The following is a 23,704-nucleotide window of genomic DNA, read 5'->3' as shown; positions in this document are numbered from 1 at the left end:
TGACTCTCCTCACTTTATATTAGCATCTGGCTTCCTCCACTCCTGGCTTTCATCTTCCCCTCAGACCCCGCTGTGACTGGCTGTCCCAGTGTCAGACCACCTCAGGTACTAACACCCATCTCAACAGTCCTTTAATGTGTTTAAGTTTTTACTTTACAAAAATTACATCAAAGTAATGTTCTTGCTAAAACTATCCAAATGGCTTTAAACAGCTAATATGGAAATATATAATACTTTCTCATATTCCTCCCCCATCCACAGCCCTGGCATTTGCTTCCTTTCTAAATAACTGCTGTGTATTTTATTTTATTTATTTTTGCTGTGCGATTTAATCGTCTATTGCGTAACAAATTACCACAAACTAAGCAGCCTAAAACGACACATATTTGTTATTGCACAGTTGCTGAGGGTCAGGAGTTTGGGCACGGCTTAGTTTGTAGAGAGTGGGCAGGGTCCGGGAGAGGAAATGCTGGCCTAATTTCTCTGGATACAGACTCTCAATGGATAGAGCTGTTTTTAGCCCCACATTTTACCCCCTTCACCTTCTGCAATAAGCTGCATCTCCAAGTCCTGAGTCTTTCTGGATCTGCTGCTGGAATTGGCTCAATGCTTATCAGCTTTCCGTTCCGCTGAGTTTGGGGTCACACTGCTTACATTAGCTCCTCCATCTGCTTGTTATCTTCCAAATATTTGTTGAAATCTTTCACCTGCAGTTACGCATTAGTCTGGGTCCTCCAAGAGGCAGATTTCAAGGTAATATTAAATGTGCAAAGATTTTATTAGAGAACTGCCTTTGTGAGAGAATATGGGGAGGGAGCCAGAAAAGGCTGAGAGATCATGAGACTGAGATGAGAATGAAGGAGAGGAGGGAAGAAGGCTGGGTGGAGCATCCCAGACCACAGTGCAATGTAAGGCTGTTCAGCAAGGCTGGTAGGAGTCCTCGAGCCAAAGTTGGCTGTTGGAAGAGTCTTGAGTCTCCTGGGAATGGGCTTGCCTTAGTTCCCTGCCATGCTCAGTCACTGGTAGGGAGCAATCTCAGGGAAGCATGTCTTGGATTATAGGTGAGCTTCAGAGTGCAGCAGCAGAGGGCCCTTAGTCAATTACACTCCAATAGATGGAGGCCTGAGGAGTCTCATGGCTGCCACAAATTATTTCTTCTCTCATTCCCTTTATCCTTTGGATGATTCCTTTTTTGAGGGGAGTAGGGTGGCTGTGTTTAAAAAAAAAATCCTTACTATATTTTAGTGGCATCTAAGGAAGGAAAGGAAATAGATGGTATAGTTCTATGTTCATTTTATCAATCAGTTGGACTAATTTTCTCTAAAACTTATTTAATATATTTGTACTTTAAAAAAAAGTTTAAAAGAAGGAGGAAAAGGTGGTCAGAAGTGTCATAGGCAGAAAGCTGGAGGAGGATGGAGACAGAGAAAAGGCTGTGTGACGTATGCTAACTAGGAGGTCGCTGGTGGGTGAACTTATGGCTGGTTCCACAGCTCGGGGGGCGGTGAAAATCAGCTTGAAAGAGACTGAGGAGTGAGTAGGTGTAGACAAGTCTGTCAAGAAGTCTGGTGGTGAAGGGAAGGAGAAGAAGAGAGAGTTAACCTAGGAGTGAGCTGGGTAGAGGAAACGGAGCTCCTAACAGGTTCATTAGTAGATATAAAGAGCCAGAATGCGGGGGAGAGATAGAGGATGCAAATAAGAAAGGACATTATGAACAGGGTCTAAGAGGAGGCAGGGGAGGGGATGGGATCAAGAATGCACGTGGAGGGCTAGTTCAGAAAGCAGGAGGGATACTTCTCCCAGAGAGATAGGAGCAAAGGAGGGAGGGAGGTGCAGACATAAAGAAACGTTTCAGTGGTATATCAGTTAGGATTGCTTGTAGTTGCAAGAAGCAGAAACTTGACTACTGTGGTTATGTAAGTAGGGATTTATGTGATAGGCAGTTCAGAGCAAGTATGGCAGCAATAAGATGCTGCCAAGGACTCAAGATCCTTCCATCTTTCTGCTCCATCTTGCTCTGTGAATGAATGAATGAATGAATGAGCAAGATATTGGGAGATAACTATAATATTCCCATTAAGACTTTTCTCATTTAATGTTTAACCCATTAACTGAATCACGGAAAACGTTTTCCAAGTAATAAATATTACTTATACAGAGCCCTAAGAAAAAACCACTTTTCTCTTTCAGTGAAAACAGTGTGAATGATCAACCTGTGATTTGTTTAGATAATCTGATATGTTAACAAACTGAATATCACATTACTTTTAAAAAATATGTAAATGAGGTAGGGACATGAAAAAAATCTAGATTCTGTGATGTTAACTATTGAAAATAAAACCTTAAAATAATATGTGTACATTGATAGCAATTATGAAAAATTGTATCTGTACAGTATTAAAGCAAGGAGAGACCATTATATCTTGATACTAGTTTAGGTTATATGGTAAAGAGGGCTGGGATTTTTCTTTTCTCTTTTTTCCCCCCCCAGTTTTGTTGACATACATCATTGTATAAAGTTAAGGTGTACAGCTAAGTGGTTTGACTTACATACATAATGAAATGATGACCACAGTAAGTTTGGTTAGCATCTATTGTCTCATATAGATACAATAAAAAGAAAAAGCAAAAAAAAAAAGAGAAAAAAAAATTTTTATTACAATGAGAGCTCTTAGGATTTGCTCTCTTACCCACTTTCCTGTATGTCATGCAGCAGTGTTAGCTATAGTCATCACGTTGTACATTACATCCTTAGTACTTATTTATCTCATAACTGGAAGTTTGTACCTTTTGACCACCTTCCTCCAATCTGCCCTCCACCACCCCCGCTGCCCCTCTGGTAACCATAAATCTGATCTCTTTTTCTGAGTTTTTTTTTTTTTTTTTTAAGATTTCACATATAAATGTGATCATACAGTATTTGTCTTTCTCTGTCTGACTTATTTCACTTAGTATAATGCCCTCAAGTTTCATCCATGTTATGGAAATGGCAGGATTTCCTTGTTTTCCTATGGCTGAATAATTTTCTATTTTATACATACATATAATAAATATAAATATATAAATGTGATTATATATGACATTTTCTTTATCCATTCATCCATCAACGGACACTTAGGTTACTTCCATGTCTTGGCTATTGTAAATAATGCCACTGTGAACATGGGGGTGCAGGTATCTTTTTAGGTTAGTGTTTTCATTTCATTTGGCTATACTCCCAGAAGTGGAATTGCTGGGTCATATGGTAGTTCTATTTTTAATTTTTTGAGACTCCTCCGTACTCTTTTCCACAGTGGCTGTACCAGTTTACAATCCCACCAAGAGTGCACAAGATTTCTCTTTTCTCTACATGTTTGCCAGCATTAGTTATCTCTTGTCTTTTTGATGATGCCAATTCCAACAGGCATGAGGTGATACCTCATTATGGTTTTGATTTGCATTTCCTTAATGATGTGCTGTTGAGTATCTTTTTATATACCAGTGGCCATTTGTATATCTTCTTTGGAAAAATAATCTGTTTAAGTTGTTTGCCCATTTTAAATTGTGTTATTTGTTTTTTGCTATTGAGCTGTATGAGTTCTTCATATATTTTGAATATTAACCCCATATCAGATATATGGTTTACAAATATTTTTTTCCCCATTCTGTAAGTTGTCTTTTCCCTTTGTTGATTGTTTCTTTTGCTGTGTGGATTTTTCTTTTTTGATGATTCTGTTTATATTTCACTATTAAGTTGGTAATTTATAATTAAAAAGTTAAAAAGCCCATATGGAACATTCCTTGAGATCCCCTAGAAGAAAGGCACTCAAAAAATACAAACATGGTCATCAAATTATTATCACATCATAAATGCACATGCAAGGATGGTCATTAAATTCTGGTAGCTAGCTAGGTTCCAATTGGAATGTTGGTGTGATTGAGTCTCTGTGGATCTTCTTGCAATGGTCAGCCTGCAGTGAGGTTTCTTGGGGCTGGGGGAGGGTGGACCAGGTGGTGTCACCTATGTGATGTCTGAAGGCCTCTTCCCCAAATATTTCTCTACCTCCCATACAGGTCTGCAATTCTTTTTTTTGGTGGCAGCGTGTGTGTGTGTGTGTGTGTGTGTGTGTGTGTGTGTGTGTGTGTGTGTGTGGAAGTGTTTTCCATTGTTGCAGTAGAGGCATTGAGACCTTTACAGTAATGTAAATGATTATGCTTTTCTAAAGGAAGCGTTTCAATATCTGTGAAGGGAAAAGTATGTGAAAGGAGAGACTGGGTTCTCTGAAATCTAGCCCATTCCTAAATGTGCTGAGGATGAATCTAGATTCCACTTTAAATGACTTTTGGTCTCTCACGCCTAAGTTCTCTCCCCTCCTCTAACTGCTTCAGAGAACCACAGGGCTGGAAGCAGCTGGGCATAGCCCTCTAATTTATCCTCCTGCCCTGTATCAGCAACTTGAAATCATTCCAGTGAAGTAAGTTTCTCTATTTTTAAACACCAGAATAGGATGTTCTTCAACATCCCTCAATCATACATTCTTTGTCTGGCAAGACTCACCCCAGAAATTCTTCCTTAAGCTAAACTTCCTAAACTGAACTCCTCACCTGCAATTTTACAGCCTGTTTCTTGTTGGACTGCCATCAGAGATTAAGAACCCTTAATCATAGCCCTTCAGAATTCTTACCTGGAAGCTCTAATTGGGTGAGGGGTTATCTAACCCTCCTTTACTAAGGCTGTGCTCAGAGATCTAGGAACTCAGAGGCTGATGGATACTCTTTCTAGGTCTTAGTTTCTGCCTCTGAAAAACAAGGAGAGCAATATTTGCCCTTTTCCTCCTTGCATGGACCTTGTAAGGACCCAGTAAGATGAATAAAAGTACTCTGGGAAACATTAACAAATTCAGGGTATTATATAAATACTTCTCACTTTCCCCTTGAGTCTTACTTTGCCACTGTTTAAGCCTTCTCTGTTCCTATAGCACTGGCTTTGGCATTTCGTGGCATTTCTGTCAGGAGGCTCACAGCCCTCCAGCCACCGTCCTGCTCCTGCCACTAGCTTGCAGCTCTGTTCAATCCGCAGCACTGATTGTTAGGTCTGAATAGAGTCCCTGGTCCACACAGACTCAGGTTAGTCTCTTCCTTTACTTCCTTTGTAACCTGCTAAATCCCTATAGACATGTGGTTCTCAATTGTGGGTGATTCTCTTCCCTTCCCCCCTTCCCACGAGGAGACATTTGGCAATGTCTGGAGTCATTTTTGGTTATCATTATTGGTGGGGTGGTTAATGATGCTGGTCACCAATTCCAATGTGTGTGTTGTTTTCTCCCACATCAATCTGTTCTCTGACAGCAGCTGAGTGTCCTACCATTCAACTCAATTCTGACGCTATCTACCCAGAGGTGGTATCAGATTCCAAAGGTTAAGGGCTCAGTCCCACAAGACTCCCCTCCACTTCAGATGACAATTTCAGGCCTAGGTTGTTACTCATGCTTCTGACCCACTGGCTATAAATCAGAGGTTCCCACAACCCCTTCTGTGGGTTTAATTTGCTAGAGTGGCTCACAGAACTCAGGAAACCTGTATAATCACTAGATTACCAGTTTATTACAAAGGATATTGAAGGATATGAATCAACAGTCAGATGAAGAGATATGTAGGGTGAGGTCCCAAACAAAGGAGCTTCTGTCATGGAGTTTAGGGCCTGGCAAGGTGGTGGGTGGAAGTGTTTGGGTTCTCCAACCCGGAAGCTCTCCAAACCCATCCTTTGGGTTTTTATGGAGGCTTCATTACATAAGCGTGATTGGTTACATCATTGGCCCTTGGTGATTGATTCAACCTCCAGCTTCTCTTCTCTCCCCAGAGGTGAGGGTGGGGACTGAAAGTTCCAACCCTCCGATCACATGGTTGGATCCCCTGGCAACCAGCCCCCATCCTTCGGTTACCTAGGTGCTTTCCAAAGGTCACTTTATTAACCTAACAATAGATACTTTGGCCACTCTCATCGCTTAGGAAATTCTAAGCATTTTAGGAGCTGTGAGACAGGAAGAGTGGATGAAGACCAAATATATATTTCTTATTATAAATCACAGTATCACACGGTGCTACTGATATGTAGTGGACAAAGGCCAGGGATGCCGCCGAACATCCTACAATGCAAAGGACAGCCCTTCCAACAAAGAATTAGCTGGCCCCAAATGTCATTAATGCTGAGACTGAGAAATTATGCTATAGATTATGCTCCATGAATGACATATTCTTTTATTTTAAAAAGCCTTGTCAAGGTATAATTGATACACAATAACATGTACATATTTAAAGTGTACAATCTGATGAGTTTTGACATCACCACATGCAAAACCCTAACAACAGAATGAACATATTCATCAGCCCTGAAAGTTTCCCCTGTCCTTTTGTAATTCAGCCCTCCTCTTGTCACCCATCCCACCACCCCCTTCCTCAGTCAACCACTAATTTACTTTCCATTACTGCAGATTAGTTTACATATTCTAGAATTTTGTATGAATGGAATCATACAGCTTATACTCTTTTTTGTCTGGTTTCTTTCATTCAGCATGATTATTTTCAGATTTATCCATGTTGTTGCTGAACTACTTATTCCTGAAAAAGAGAGATAAGCTCATGGTTGAAAACAAAGGGGTGTGACCTCTAGGCCCTTGGGTCACTATTAGATACTTCTTTGATGATTTTACTTCCTAAATGGGATACATCACTTAGCTGTTCTATACTTTATTGGTTTTGTTCTGCTTTCACAGCCACTTTACTCATCACGGTCCTCAATATGTAACCAGTGAACTACCTCCTGTTTCTGGTCTCTGGTCTAGTCTCTGCTTCCTTTAATTCATGGAACCCTATTCTTCCTTTTTCTCCTCAAGAAAATCTTAAAGAGCTAAGTTATAGGACACCAATTTGAGAAATGCTGCCCTGACATTGCTTTTTTTTAAAAAAAAAAATCTACATTTCAGGCTTTATGCCCACGCAGTGCACACACAGATAAGTAGATCTTGAGATGCCATCTCTGTGTGGCACTGCTTACCCAGTTTTGCCCACTTTGTGCTCAGAATCTTCCCCTGAAGTAATATCCAGTCAAGATATCAATATTTAATAATTACAGGATGAATTCTTTAAGTAGGAACTTTGTGAAGACCATTTTATTACATAGTTAAGCTTAAACATACTTTTATATAGCACTGACACGTGGTTTTGGAGTAAGATTCTTGAATAAATCTCAAGTTGCTTCTTTTAAGACAGTTAATAAAATCGTTATCCCTAAGAAAGTGGTCCTCTTTTTGGTCTGTTTTGTGCTTTTCTTCTCCAGGTGTTTTCAAATATCCTGATCCTATAGGATGTGGCCTATTCTTTTCTCTTCCCACACAGTCTGCTCTGCAGTTGATCATTTTCTTATATTAATGCATATATTCTTTTTATTCAGTCAGCTCTTGGTTTTTTTTTTTTTTTTTTAATTTATTTTTGGCTGTGTTGGGTCTTCGTTTCTGTGCGAGGGCTTTCTCCAGTTGCGGCGAGCGGGGGCCACTCTTCATTGCGGTGCGCAGGCCTCTCACTGTCGGCGGCCTCTCATTGCGGACGGAGCACAGGCTCCAGACGCGCAGGCTCAGTAGTTGTGGCTCACGGGCCCAGTTGCTCCGCGGCATGTGGGATCTTCCCAGCCCAGGGCTCGAACCCGTGTCCCCTGCATTGGCAGGCAGGTTCTCAACCACTGCGCCACCAGGGAAGCCCGGCTCTTGGTTTTTACATCTGCAAATATTCCAAGATCCTGTAAGTATTGTGTCATTAATATTGATGAACATGCTTTGCTCTCCTGCACACACAGTGCTTGGTCCCTGGCAGCTTGTTACGTGAAAGGGCTCTCTTCTGTCTGGGACGGGCACTAGTCATTTTGCCTACCTAGTCTCCCTTCATTTGGTCGCAGCACTCTGCTTTTCTTTTAGGGGAATTCTCTGTCCCCTCTTCACTGTGTTTGGTTAACCTGTTGATCTAAGTGCTCCTTGGCCTTCAACTCTCTTACCCAAGAAGTGGCAAGCGCATGACCTGGGTTAGGCCCATCAGACTCTCTCCTGGGAGTTTAGTCTGCAGTGGAATGACTCATCAACAGAGGCGGCCAGAGCTGAGTCATTCTTCTTTCATCTGTGAGATTCTGACAGAAGTTCTTGGAACTGCTCTTTTCCTGTCCTTCTTGAGGACTGCTTGGTCAGGTCTTCCTTCAGTTCTCAGACATTACCCAATAAATTATTATTATTATTTTGTCTGTATTTTTTCAAAGTCAGTTTCAGTTGCTTACAAGCGAAGAACCCATTCATGTACAAAGTTCCTCTTCTTTCCACAGGTGGTCTTTTCTCCTCTTTGCTCCATTGCCTCAAAGTGGAAAGGACCACTTCTTCCTCCTTTCAGCAAGCAGGCTGGCTTCCTAATTGTGGTCTGAGTAAGAGTCTGCCCTGACTGGCCTTGGTGACCTCATTGAGGAGGCCCTAATGAATAGCATCAAGAGCAACGAGAGGAACAGGAGAGTGATTTCCCTCAGACTTTAGTAAGCACCAGGACTGGGGTGAGAAAGCCTGGCAAGGGCTTGGGCCCAGCAATGTGAGAACTCTTGGCAAGATTTTGGGAGGGGCGAATGATGAATCTGGGGAGGCTGACCTTAGGCTTCTTTGCTCACAATGGCAAAAAATTCCTTTTCTTCTGGCTGGGCATGGAAGCAGAGAGATACCAGACTTCAAGAGTTCCCTGTAGGGCGCAATGAGGATGTTAGCAGTGACTATGAGGGACAGGATGATTGAGGCCCTTACCTTGATCTTCTGAGCACTGTGGAAGCCTACTGGATTCTGGGGAGACCCTGAGGGTGAAGGAGACTCCAGCAGTGCCTGAGACTGAAATTTTTGCAAATTTAGGAAGATGAGAACTCAAAATGGAAATTAATTCGATTTAATGAAAATGAAGATATTGATTTTTTTTTTTTGCATGTCTCAGTCTGTAGACTGAGATTCATAATGGCTCTAATCCTTAAAAATTTCTTATCTGGGGCTTCCCTGGTGGCGCAGTGGTTGAGAATCTGCCTGCTAATGCAGGGGACACGGGTTCAAGCCCTGGTCTGGGAAGATCCCACATGCCGCGGAGCAACTAGGCCCGTGAGCCACAACTACTGAGCCTGCGCGTCTGGAGCCTGTGCTCCGCAACAAGAGAGGCCACGATAGTGAGAGGCCTGCGCACCGCGATGAAGAGTGGCCCCCGCTTGCCACAACTAGAGAAAGCCCTCGCACGGAAACGAAGACCCACCACAGCCAAAAATAAATAAATAAATAAATTAATTAATTAATTAAAGTTAATAAAAAAAAATTCTTATCCATAGATTTATGAATGTAGTGAGTGCCGAGCCTATCCTAAACATTAGCAAGACTCTGCAGGTAAAGCAAAGACATATAGGGCTCTGCCTCAGTTGGAGAGAGAAGACTCAAATAGTTAGGAGGAAGTTATATACCCTTACAAGAGATAGTAATCAGCTCCTGACAACAATTTAGGAGCTACCACTTGTGCTTAATTGGCAAATGAGTGGCCTGGTCAAGAAGCAGTATGCGTTCACTGACTGTAACATTAAAGAAAACTGGGAGGAAAGAAAAAACAAAGAATGCTTTTTGTTCCAGTAAGGGTGAATTGCAGAATTGCTAGTTCTAAGAAAAGGAATAGTTTGTTCCTGTAGCTCACCCCTTCCCAGAGAGCCCATGCTTTGCCAGACTGTGTTCTCAAGGGTCCCTCCTCTGGAGATGTGTGTTAGGCAGACTAGAGCAGCCTGCAGAAATCAAGCAGGCTGATAATGCACTTAAAGATGTTTCCTGTTGTCCTTTTCCCCTGTCTTCCCAAATACATAGCACTTGTCCAGGTCGGTGTCAGAGGAGCTTATGTTCCTTTTAAGCAATAAGACCCGGCAGGCAGGGAATTGCTTGGGGATTAGGGAAACTCAAAGTGGCTTTGTGTGTCAGGGAGATGGGCCTTTTCTTCCATGCCAGTATCCAGCACAAGGTTGTTTGAAAGCCTTGCTTAAAAAACCTCAAGTTGTGGCCAGCTTAGAGCTCTGGGCTCTGATGTAGGCAAGATGAAGAGATCAGATGAAGCTCCTTAGAGACCCAGGCCATGAGATTGGGTGGATGGGGAAGGGATTTGAGAGTCATGATTGTGCTGGATTTGTCCCAGGGTATTCTTGGATGAGACATGCCTACCTTTTGGAGCTTGGTTTTACTATCTATAAAATGATCACAAGATACAGGTAAAGCTATAATCAAAACCAATCACAAACATCTAAATATTCTACATTAACACATTAAGGAGTAGTCATTCACTTTACAAAAAAGATTGTCCCCTTTATAAGAATTCACAGTAAAATCCATTTACAGGGCAGTTGCTTTTCATTTAGAAGTGGAATTTAATGTGCAAAATGTGATTGCATCTTTAGCTTCTAATGAAAATATCAGTTGCATAAACGGAGTTCCAAGTGTCTTCTTACTTTATTCCTTCTTCAGCCCTCCACCTGTATTCTCCTCTCCCCATGAAAATTATGAAGACGTTTATATACTTAACAGATGTTTAAGATTTGAGCTGAAAAATCCAAATTGATAGTGGACTCATCAGCAAAGAGAAACTGGAATTCATTCTCCAGTAATTTCTGGATTGGCAGTGGACAGACCTGGGTTCTTGTCCAGGCTTTGCCTCTAAATAACTGGGTTCCTTTCGACAAGTCGTAGAATTGTAGAGCCTTTGTGTTGGAATGGAATTAGGGGTCATTTATTCCAACCTTCTTTTGACAAAGGCATTTCATCTACAATAATCCTGCCTAATGAGTATCTAGTCTCTCTATTTTTAGGCCTCACTGTGTTCATCGTTATGATTAGGGGAGTTGATCTTCAGTTTGAATCAGGGCCCAGGGTGAGAGTTGAGAAAGAAGAGGCCAGGACTCTGAAGTCTAAATGTACTAACATTACATCTAGCAGAGGCCAAGCTCTAGATATATGGTATGAATAAGAACCCTTGGGGAATTAAACTCCATACATTCCCTCCTTCTTTACAGGTCTGGCCAGTAGTGAGGGAAAGTTCTGAGACCTTGAGACACTTGAAGTTTGATCTGGAGCTGCGAGCAGGTACCTCAGTGTTTTTAAAGGAAGATGAAGTCAGCATGTCAAGTGACTTCTCTTCATACTTGAGCTGAGTATTATTCCATGGTTGAACAGCCTTCTTCCTTGCTTCAGGCTTTCTCTTCTTCCTCTCCCTCCCTTCCCCGCCCCACTACCTTTTTTTTTTTTTTTTTAATAGCATGCAAATTTCAAGGGTATGCAGTTGGGTCTGGCTGAAATTAGCTGAGTGTTTACAGGGTTTATCCAAGGAAGAGCCCTTGGGTCATTGTCATGGCAATTTTAATAATCCTGGCTGTCCAGGGCAATCTAAGAGTGCCTCCCACTCTCCAGCCTCAGTCACTGCTTGGGACAAATGGGGGGGCTTGCTTACCCCTTTTGGGGTCATATATGTGCAAAAAAAAAAAAAAAAAAAAGAGTTCTCAAAATTTCAGTTAGAAAAACCCTGGACAAAAAATTCTATCAAAAACTTCATCTGGAGTGAGAAAAAGACTGCAAACCCTGGGTGAGTCACTAATGCAACTAGACAAATAGGCCATTTCTGCGTAGCTACATTGCTTCTTCATTCTCTGTCAACATGTCTATATACCCTCTCCAATCCAACCTCTCACTGCTGTACTCAGATCTGGAATATGAACTCCTTAAGGCCAGGGATCTTTTCCAATTCATCGTGAAGTCTCCAGTGCCTAGCACTATGCCGGGGCACTTAATAGGAATTTAATAATGTTTGCTGGATGAATGAAGAAGTGAGCATAAGATGACAGAGGGGTGTGTAAGGCAACTCCTGCTAGACAGATATTGGATGAAGGTAGGAATGAGTGGTATGTAGAGGCAGGGGCTTTCAGTCCAGTTGCCAGGACAAAATATAGAAGGGTGTGAAGCTGGTAGGGTATAATGAGGATGCCACACCTGAGTGGCAAGGCCTTAGCCAAGGCTCTTGAGCATGGAATGGAAACCATGAAGATCAATGCCAAGAAAAGTAAACCTGGTGTCAAAATGTGTGGAGAACTGGAGTTGGAAAGAACTTGGAGGCAGAGAGACCAGCTAGGAGTGAATGTGAGCCTGTCTCTTTGAAAAAGTACAGAGTGGAGAAAGCAGTGCTGGGGGAGCCTGGGAGACCTGTTATTCCAGGTCCATTCGTCTGGCCAGGAGCACAGCCAGGAGAGAAATTCAAATGCCTGAAGAGTTGGGCACCAACTTAAACATGAATGTTCATAGCAGCATTATTCATTATAGCTAAAAAGTGGAAACAACCCAAATATCCATCAACTGATGAGTAGATGAACAGCATATGGTATATCTATATAATGGAATATCATTTGGCAGTAAAAAGGAATGAAGTACCAGAACATGCTACAGTGTGAACCTTGAACACATTGTGCTAAGTGAGAGAACCCAGTCGCAAAAGGTCACATGTTGAATAATTCTGTTTATATAAAACGTTCAGAATAGGCAAATCGATAGAGACAGAAAATAGGTTAGTAGTTGCCAGGGCCTGAGGGAGGGAGGAGTGGGGAATGATTGCCAATGTATACGAGGTTTCTTTTTTTTTTTTTTTTTTTTTAAATTATTATTTATTTATTTATTTATGGCTGTGTTGGGTCTTCGTTTCTGTGCAAGGGCTTTCCTTTGTTGCGGCAAGCGGGGGCCACTCCTCATCGCGGTGCGTGGGCCTCTCACTATCGCAGCCTCTCTTGTTGCAGAGCACAGGCTCCAGATGCGCAGGCTCAGTTGTTGTGGCTCACGGGCCCAGTCGCTCCGGGGCATGTGGGATCCTCCCAGACCAGGGCTCGAACCCGTGTCCCCTGCATTGGCAGGCAGACTCTCAACCAGTGCGCCACCAAGGAGGCCCACGAGGTTTCTTTTTGAAGTGATGAAAATGTTCTAAAATTAAATATTGGTGATGGTTGTATTTGTGAATATACTAAAGCCCATCAAATTATATACTTTAAAAGGCTGAATTGTATGGTATGTGAATTATGTCCCAATAGAGCTGTTATTAAGAGTCAACCACCTGACCTAAAGGTTTAAGGGTCTCCCGGGCTCTGGAGGAGAGGATGCAGAGAATAAGAATTAGCAATAGACCTTAAAGCAGGTTTTTCATGTTAGTGATTAATTGTGTGTGTGCAAACCAATTCACAAGTCTGCAAACGGCCGTCTCCTTTTTCTTCCCATTTATTCCAAATGTGGGCTGGAACAGATGCAGCTTAGGTGGGGTTCACCTGTGCGGAGTGCTCAAGTCCCCCCAGCTCCTGCTAGCTGCCCCCAAGTGAAGGAGCCCCAGGGCTCCCCTGGGCTCTTGCCTCATGTGGCTCAGAGATCTTATAAAGCATCTCCTTCAGGTTTCACCTGCTCTTATTATAGCCCCTCTTTCTCTAGGACTCAGTTTCTGCTGGAGGACAATTTTAAGTGATAGACACTGTTTTGTTTTCAAGATGGCCCCTTTGACCCATGGTTCTTAAATCAAGTTGTGAGCCATTATACCATTAGAATGAGAGGCTTCCCTGGAAGCTGCTAGGACTGTGCCCATAAACCAGCTCTCCCAGGTGTTCCCTGGTGGCCTGGTGGTTAGGGTTCTGGGCTTTCCCTGCCGGGGCCCAGGTTCAATCCCTGGTCGGGGGGAACTGAGATCCTGCAAGCCATGCGGTGGGATAGATTGAGAGTTTGGGATTGACATATACACACTACTATATTTAAAATAGATAACCTACAAGGACTTACCATATAGCACAGGGAACTTTGCTCAATATTCTGTAATAACCTAAACTGGAAAAGAATTTGAAAAAAGAATAGATACATGTATATGTATAACTGAATCACTTTGCTGTACACCTGAAACTAACACAACATTGTTAATCAACTATGCTCCAACGTAAAATTAAAAAAAAAACGAAACAAAACCACAGCTCTCCAGAAAAGAGGTTAAGTAGCAAATGGCAGAGCCAGGACTAGAGCCTCTGTCACTTGGATTCCAAAGCAGGTGCTTTTAATCACTGCACTGCCCCACTCACTCCTAAAACCCTCACATGAACTCACAAGATCCCCAGCTGTAAGGTCTTCAGAAAGGAAATGGCCCAAGCAAAGAGGCGTCTTGGACTAAGTAAGACAAGAAAATGGGTATCATTCTAACCTCCACTATGGTTGATTTCAAACTACCAATGTGATGTGATTGAACATAGAGTAGGGAAGGGAGGAACAGGATTGGCTCTTTTTTGGGTTTTTTTTTGGCAGCCGCACAAGGTGGCATGCGGGATCTTGGTTCCCTGACCAGGGATCAAACCCATGCCCCCTGCATTGGGAGCACAGAGTCTTAACCACTGAACTGCCAGGGAAGTCCGCAGGATTGGCTCTTGAGAGGCGGAATGAGCCTGCTCCAGCACACCACTGCACTCAGGTCTTTTGGGCAAGTACAGCCTGGTGGCTCTTTCACCAGCTCTTCAGACACATTTAGATGGGTTTATCCTAGGGTATTCAGAACACATGAAAGGTTTCCACATTTTTCCCCATATCCACTTATTTGATACTTGTGCAGGCACAGAGGACAGGGATGAAATATTAGTGAGGAAGTGATATACAGGTTTGATGAGAAAAAATTCCATAGCAAACTACTGATAGAGGTGAGATTAAGTTCCAGATTTCTGATGGAGCCACGTTGGTTTGCTATCCTGTCGGTTTTGGAAAACCTATGATTATGTAGGATGGATCCATATACCTTTATATGGGGCTTAAATGTAAAATGGTAGACTTCTTTTTGCATATTTTATCTAGTTCCTAGTCTTCAATCTGGTGGAGAAACCTATACTTTAGCATGCTATCCTCAATCACTTTTCTTAGGTTTCCATCCTCAGTTTTGCATTTTTCTTAAATTAAAACCATCATCACAATCTAATTTTAGAACATTTTCAACAAGCCCCCAGAAGAAACTCCATACGCACTAATAGTCGCTCTTTATTCTTGCTCCCTCGCCACACTGTTCTGACCCATTTCCAGGCACTGATCTACTTTCTGTTTCTGTGGATTTGCTTATTCTGGACATTGCAGGTAAATGGAATCATACAGTATGTGGTTTCAGTGTGTCTGGCTTCTTTCATTTAGCATAATGTTTTCAAGTTTCCTCTGGGTCATAGCATCTATCAGCACTTTATTCTCTTTAATTGCCAAATCATATTATGTTGTATGGGTATACCACATTTTGTTTATCTGTTTATAATTTGATGGACATTTGGCTTGTTTCCACTTTTTGACTATTATGAATAATGCTGCTATGAACATTTGTATACAAGTTTTTGTGTGGACGTCAGTATTTCTCTTGTGTATGTATCTTGTAGTGGATTTGCTGGGTTATATGGTAATTATATGCTTTAACCTTTTGAAGAATTGCCAACCTTTTTTCCATCATCGTTGCACCATTTTACAGTCCCAATTTTACCAATACTGTATAAGGGCTCCAGTTTCTCCATATCTTCACCAACACCTGTTATTATCTCTCTTTTTGATCATAGCCATCCTAGTGCATGTGAAGTGGCATCTCATTGTGGTTTTGGTTTACGTTTCACTAACGATTGATGAAGTTGAGCTCCTTTTTATGTGATTATTGATATCTTTTTTGGAGAAGTATCTGTTCACATTCTTTACCCATTTAAAATCTGGATTGTCTTTTTATTGGTGAGTTGTAAGGGTTCTGGATATATCATATATATATTGTCAGATATATTTCTTGCAAATATTTTCTCCCATTTTCTGGGATATCATTTCACTTTCTTGATTGTATCATTTGATGCACAAACGTTCTTAATTTTGATGAAGTCCAATTTATTTGTATATTTTTCATTGCTTTTGTTTTTGGTGCCTTATTTAAGATATTTAAGTATAACCCAAGGTCATGAAGGTTTATTCCTATATTTTCTCCTGGGAGTTTTGCATTTTTAGCTCCTACATATAGGTTTATGATCCATTTTGAGTCAATTTTTGTTGATGGTGTGAAGTAGGGATCCAAGTTGGATATCCAGTTGTCCTAGCACTATTTCTTGAAAGACTATTCTTTCTCCATTGAATTGTCTTGGCATGCTTGTCTAAAATCATTTGACCATAAATGTGATACTTTATTTTTGGATTCCCAGTTCTGTTCCATTGATCTATATATCTATCCTTATGCCAGTACCACCCTGTCTTGATTACTTTGTAATAAGTTTTGTAATTATTTTTATCATAAAAAGGCATTGGATTTTGTCAAATACTTTTCTGCATCTGTTGAAATGATCATGTGGTTTTTAATACTTTATTATATTAATAAGGAGGTTAAACCAACCCTGCAATTCCCTTTTGCTTTTAACTAAGACCATGAAAAAGTTGGAAAAGCCTGGCTGCTGTCTTCTGTTGCTGTGGGAGATTTTGCTTTTGAACTAGGCTCAGCCTAAAGGTGACTGTGTATAATTATCTTGCTAAGCCTAGCCCTGGGATTCATTCCCAGGAGAAACAGATCTGTTAGCTATGTATCCTTTGGGGATGTTATGGAATGAATGTTTGTGTCCCCCCCCCATCAATATGTTGAAATCCTAACCCCAATGTGATGGTACTGGGGAGGTGACCATGTCTTGAAGGTGGAGCTCTCATTATTGGAATTAGTGCCCTTATAAAAGAAACTCCAGAGAGCTCTCTTGCCTTTTTTTCATCATTTGAGGACATAAACAGAAGATGGCCATGTATAAACCAGGAAGTGGGCCCTCACCAAACGCTGAATCTGCAGTGTCTTGATCTTGAACTTCCCAGCTTTCAGAACTGTGAGAAATAAATGTTTGTTGTTTAAGCCATCCAGTCTATAGTATTTTTTGTTATAGCAGCCCAAAGGGACTAAGACAGGGGGCAATGAGATGGATAGTTGTCTTATCCAAAGGGTAAGAAGTGGGGCTAACAGGGCCAGATTCAGGGCATGGTCAAAGGTGTTAGAACTGGGAAATCTTAAATGGCCTGAGGCTCATGGTTGGACGTGAGTGGGATTCACAGGCAGGTGCACAGAGATGCGTCTTGGGCAGGGACCAGAGCGGAAAGGAGAACAGGAAGACTGGAGTGGGGGACAGTTGATGAGGTAAGAAAAGATAGAATCTGAGGCAATGTTGCTTTACAGCTTGCATACCATCTCACCTGGGACTGACCATCTCTCTAGGCCGTCAGCATATTGTGGTCCCAGCCTCTCATCTAGAGTGATCCTGGACTTCTCTCAATACCATGCTTCCAGCCACTGGGGCTTTCTCAATCCATGAACACTCCCTGCTGCTTTCTTCTGGCCTCTGGACTGGTTTGTGGCTCCGTCAAGGACTGGGCGGGTAGAGGCTACTTTTTCTAAGGCCTCAGGTTGTTGATGGTCAAAGCCCTCTGGGTCCCAGGAGCTGGTCCTGCTACCTGGTGCTCAGCACGACTGTGGATAGATTTAGGGTGGCATCCACTTTATTGTATTAATTTAGTCCAAGGTGGCTCTTGGTCTGGGACATTTCCTTTCTGAAGGTCTTATGCCAGGGATCTTGTGACCTAATGTGAATGTTTTATGAGAGAGTAAGGCAGTCCAGTGATTAAGAGCACTGTCTTTGGAGTCAGAGAGACAAGAGCTCTGCCATTTGCTGCTTACTTAATCTCTCTAAGTCTCAGTTTCCTTATCTGCCAAATTGCAATACTGTGAGTACCTACTTCTTAAGTTTTATCTGAGATGTATACGTAGTTTGTAAACATGAGTGTTCAGCAACAAATGTTGCTGTAATTAATGATAATTATGATGGCACGAATGCTCTGGCTTCTTCACTCTCCCCTAATGATTATCTGACATAGGATCTAGTACATTTTGGAGGGTATAGTTAGTGGCTTTTGAACCTGGAGATAAAAGTAGAAAAACAAAAAAAGAATAGAAAAATTTTTTGACAAGTTTGTGTGGACATGCATGGAAAAATGAGCTCCTGCATTTGCATTTGATTTAGTTTCTCCAGTGGAAAAAATGCTAATGAGTATCATTAAATGACTGTGCTTAATACTGTTAACTTAAGAGAGAAAAGAAGTCATTAGCAAGTTGATTATTATTATTAATACTCAAGGTAATCAGGCTCATTTGTAGAGGCTGATTAAAAGTGAATGTCCAAAGTGTAAGACCAGACACTATCAAACTCTTAGAGGAAAACATAGGCAGAACACTCTATGACATACATCATAGCAAGATTCTTTTTGACCCAGCTCCCAGAGAAATGGAAATAAGAACACAAATAAACAATTGGGACCTAATGAAACTTAAAAGCTTTTGCACAGCAAAGGAAACCATAAACAAGACCAAAAGACAACCATCAGAATGGGAGAAAATATTTGCAAATGAAGCAACTGACAAAGGATTAATCTCCAAGATTTACAAGCAGCTCATGCAGCTCAATAACAAAAAAACGAACAACCCAATCCAAAAATGGGCAGAAGACCTAAATAGACATTTCTCCAAAGAAGATATACAGATGGCCTACAGACACATGAAAGAATGCTCAACATCATTAATCATTAGAGAAATGCAAATCAAAACTACAATGAGATATCATCTCACACCGGTCAGAATGGCCATCATCAAAAAATCTAGAAACAATAAATGCTGGAGAGGGTGTGGAGGAAAGGGAACTCTCTTGCACTGTTGGTGGGAATGTAAATTGATACAGCCACTATGGAGAACAGTATGGAGGTTCCTTAAAAAACTACAAATAGAACTACCATACGATCCAGCAATCCCACTACTGGGCATATACCCTGAGAAAACCATAGTTCAAAAAGAGTCATGTACCAAAATGTTCATTGCAGCTCTATTCACAATAGCCAGGACATGGAAGCAACCTAAATGTCCATCGACAGATGAATGGATAAAGAAGATGTGGCACATATATACAATGGAATATTACTCAGCCATAAAAAGAAATGAAATGGAGGTATTTGTAATGAGGTGGATGGAGTTAGAGTCTGTCATACAGAGTGAAGTAAGTCAGAAAGAGAAAAACAAATACAGTATGCTAACACATATATACGGAATCTAAGGGAAAAAAAAGCCATGAAGAACCTAGTGGCAAGACGGGAATAAAGACACAGACCTACTAGAGAATGGACTTGAGGATATGGGGAGGGGGTGGGGTGAGATGTGACAGGGTGAGAGAGTGTCATGGACATATATACACTACCAAATGTAAAATAGATAGCTAGTGGGAAGCAGCCGCATAGCACAGGGAGATCAGCTCAGTGCTTTGTGACCACCTAGAGGGGTGGGACGGGGAGGGTGGGAGGGAGGGAGATGCAAGAGGGAAGAGATATGGGAACATATTGTATATGTATAACTGATTAACTTTGTTATAAAGCAGAAGCTAACACACCATTGTAAGGCAATTATACTTCAATAAAGATGTTTAAAAAAAAAAAAGTGAATGTCCAAATGAACACACTGGGTTTAAATTAATGAAAGTTGGAGCCCCAAATATTTAAGACAGTAATCTGTGGTACCACAGTAAGATTAAAGCGACTAAGTTATTGGCAATATTTGCACAGGAACACGTGTATTTTTTCTTTGTCTCTCTAAATAAAAATGAGGAGTAGATATTTCCAAGTCTGATCCTTTAATTAAACCTTTTCATTTTTCCCATTCAGATATTAATAGTTTCATTCAACAACTTCTGTTCCTTCTCTGACAGTCACATGGACTTTTACAAATTCTGACAAGACCTGATAGGAAGTGCCTCAGTGGAGACTTTTTTGAACCAGCTCACCATCAGTCATTCTTTATCGACTTACACATTTACATGAGATTAAACACTCAGCACCAACTTACACATTAGATGACAGATCCTGGCAGGATACTGGGGCTCTTGACACGAGAATATTGCCTAATTTTTGGTCATGCTGTCCTTCAGTCACCTGCTAAGACATCGAACCATTTAGTGCTGGCATATGTTGCTTTAGGAAAGATGTGTTTTCCAGAAAATGAAATGTTTGCAAGTTAAATTCTATTTTAAGTGTTATAAGGTAGCTCTCCCCTTAAATTATTTGGTGCATCTTTTAGAAAGAGCTGTCAGGTGTCCTCTACTTCTTATGCCTTCAGTTGTTCCCTTTCTCCTACTTCTTTTCTGCCTGGGAAGGTGCTCAGATGACTCCAGTATCCCCAAATCCTTCCTCTCAGCCCCTGGCAACCACCAATCAACCCTCTGTTTCTATGAGTTCAGTTTTTCTTAAATTCCATATACGTATAAGTGCTATCATATAGTATTTATCTTTCTCTGTCTGACTTATTTCACTTAGCAGAAAGCCCTCAGGGTCCAACCATATTGTCACAATGGCAGAATTTCCTTCTTTTTATGGCTGAAAAATATTCCATATATATATGCATATATATATGTTTCCATGTCTTGTTTCCATGTCTTGCCTGTTGTAAATGATGCTGCAGTGAACGTGGGGATGCAGATATCTCTCTGAGATAGTGATTTCATTTCCTTTGGATATATTCAGAAGTGGAACTGCTGGATCAAATGTAGTTCTCTTTTTAATTTTTTGAGGAACCTCCATGCTGTTTTCCATAATGGCTGTATCAATTTACATTCCCACCAACAGTGCACAAGGGTTCCCTTTTTTTCACATCCTTGCCAGCATTTGTTATCTCTTGTCTTTTTGATAATAGCCATTTTAATAGGTATGAAATGATATCTCATGTGGTTTTGATTTGCATTTCCCTGGTGATTAGTGATGTTGAGCACCTTTTCATGTACCTGTTGGCCTTTTGTATGTCTTCTTGGGAAAAATGTCTACTCAGTTCCTCTGCCCATATTTTATTTGGATTATTTGGTTTTTTTGCTGTAAGTTATGTGAGTTCCTTGTATATTTTGGATATTAACCCCATATCAGATATATGATTTGCATATGTTTTCTCCCATTCAGTAGGTTGCCTTTGCATTTTGTTGATTGTTCCTTTTGCTGTGCAGAAACTTTGTACTTTGATGTTGTCCCACTTGTTTATTTTTGCTTTTGTTGCTTGTGCTTTTGGTGTCATATCCAAATATTGCCAAGACCAATATCAAGGAGCCTTTTCCCTATGTTATCTTCTAGGAGTTTTATGGTTTCAGCTCTTAGATTTAAGTTTTTAATTTATTTGGAGTTAATTTTTGTGAATGCTGTAAGTAGGGCTCCAGGCCATTATCCTTCTCAGTGTTTCCTTGCTATACTTTACTCCAAGCATCTAATACCCTCTTTCTTTTCTCATTTCTACCAACTTTGTGACTCTAGGCAAGTCATGTAAACATTCTCAGCCTCATCTCAACTGTATAATGAACATTATATTAATGTTCTCCTGGATAATTGTGAGGATTAAATATATTAGTCCTACATAAGTATATGTATAACATGTCTAGCGTAGCACCAGACATATAGTATGCACTCAATAATTGTTATTTCCTTCCCATTTTTCTCCCTTCAAAAACTTGCTTTCAAAACAAGGCACTAAAGACTAATAAGACTGTTTAATGAGTTACCATTCTTTGTGGTATTTGCATTTTATTCTAGATAATTAGCTTAATCATTTACTCCTTTATTCCATATCAATGGATATCTTTTTTGGGGGGGGTGCTGTATGTATTCCAGAAACTATGTTAACGTTAGCAGTTAAAAATTAAGCAACAAAATATTAGGGGTCTGTTCTTGAAATTTTACCTAGTTGGTTTGAACCTAAACACACAGACCTGGTAAGATACTTGAGTTATCTTAGTAGTATGTTAAAGCTCACATTATCAGGGTATCTTTCCTCTCTGAAAATTTCACTATCAGTGGGATGCCTAGAAATGGTCACCAGAGTTGAGCACTTTATCACCTCTGAAGGCAAGGGCAGAAAGAAAGAGACACAGGAATGGCAGCACACCAAACACCAGTCTTCCCAAATGTTGCTGTTTTGTCTTAACAAGCCTCTGTTTTTGTAGCAGACCTGTCTGACAGAGGTGCATTTGGCATCATTCTCTAAGGATCCTAGACCTCATGATAAAATGATGTAGAATATCCTGTAGTGAGAGGCGCTGTGATGAGTCAGAGATTTCCTTGGGGCTACTTTAGCCATAACAGAGATAGGACCGTATGCAGAACTAGGGGAATTTGGGAGACAAGACATTGAAGGGCTGGGGCTGTGTGAAGGGTACGGATGATTAGAGCAGGGCCACAGTCCTTCTGTATTTCTTAGTACTTTTTAATCCAGCGAGCTAAAGCAGCCTCTCAACTTGCCTGTGAAGAGAAGAACTGGCATAATTTCTACCCACTTTACAGGTGAGGAACTGAGAAGCACAGAGAGATTCAAGGCATCTCTTACCTGGCTGCAGCTTACCTATTCCTTTTTATCTTCAATACCTTAGTATCATCTTCTGCAGCCATCACACCACTTTTTAAAAATAATCATTCCCCAATTATACCAGGTTCCCCTCCCAACTCTGGTGTAGGAGAGAGCGGTGTACTGATCCCATTTTACAGGTGAGAAAACAGAAGCTCAGAAAGCGTAAATGACTTGCCTGAGCTCACCTGGTTAGTCATGGCACAGTTGGGACAAATTTAGGCCTCCTGACTGACAGTCCATTTCCTTGACCTCCCTGCCCTTCAAAACGTAGGGAAGCAGAGGTTCTAGGCAACCTCCTCAGGGCATGCTGAATCTCTACTCCCGGGACCACAGAGCAGGTGGAAGAAGAAAGGAAGCACTACATAACCGTCCAGCTCCATTTATTCCTTTTCCGTGGATTCTCCTTCTGGCAACTTAATCACTTTCCAGAGTCAGCCTTTAGTGATGGCTGTAAAAACACAGTTTAGCACACAACACTCTGAACTGTAAACTCTGGTGAATAGGATCAGGGGAAGATTTAAGTGGAAGGGACAACTGCTATAAAGACTTAACAGGAATTCATTCGGCTCCGCAGATAAAACAGATAAAAGATCCATAACCACACGCAGGAAGTGAAAGGAAAATTCCTAAATCATTAAGAGGCAATGAGGTCTTGCCACGAGTCATTAATCAGATCATCCTCAGGGGCGCTGGCTCAAGTATCCAAAGGACCCCGGAGCAGGAAAGCTCCTATGCCCACCATTTTAGATGGGAGCAGGGTCCTACTGGCAGGCATGGTTGTGCCAGACATTTAATGTCACCTGCGGGATACTACCATTTCTCTTTGGATCATTTCTTTCTGTCTCTATATTCCTATTATCTGCTTCTTGCTCCTCCATCCTTTGTTGCTTTGATTTCTCCTGCTTTCCCCCCAGCATCCCTGTTCGTTTTCTTCTTTCTCCACCCACCTCTGCCTTTACCAGCTCTTCTGCACCTTCTCTCCCTGTTTTTATATTTCCCACCCTCCTCAGACTGTGTCAGTGTACTTGCCTCTCTCCTCTTCCTCATCCTCCTCTCCCACTGCATACTCTCCCTGGAGGGTTCAGCAGTCTTCCCTGTCTGCTGTGTGCAGGCTAGGGGCGGAGGTGGATTCACCAGACACTCTTCTCTGTCTTCCTCATTTACATTTCTTTCAGCACTTTTGTGTGACTGGGAGGTCCAGGGGGCTAGAGTA

General features: G+C 41.4%; 1 long non-coding RNA gene across 1 annotated transcript in view; it reads left to right on the top strand.

Moving 5' to 3' along the window:
* The first annotated feature begins 1,057 nt into the window (after positions 1-1,057).
* LOC309612471 overlaps positions 1,058-23,704 on the top strand; it is a 758,831-nt gene continuing 736,184 nt past the window's right edge. The window contains exons 1-2 of the long non-coding RNA XR_014235138.1: positions 1,058-7,428; positions 7,732-11,183. This is a non-coding gene — a long non-coding RNA (uncharacterized lncRNA). The remainder of the gene's footprint in view (positions 7,429-7,731; positions 11,184-23,704) is intronic.

Source organism: Balaenoptera borealis (genome assembly GCF_965194805.1).
Source record: "Balaenoptera borealis genome assembly, chromosome: 15".
NCBI classification, from domain to species: domain Eukaryota; kingdom Metazoa; phylum Chordata; class Mammalia; order Artiodactyla; family Balaenopteridae; genus Balaenoptera; species Balaenoptera borealis.
Note: the sequence above shows the minus strand (reverse complement) of the source record. Positions and strands in the feature narration are given on the sequence as shown.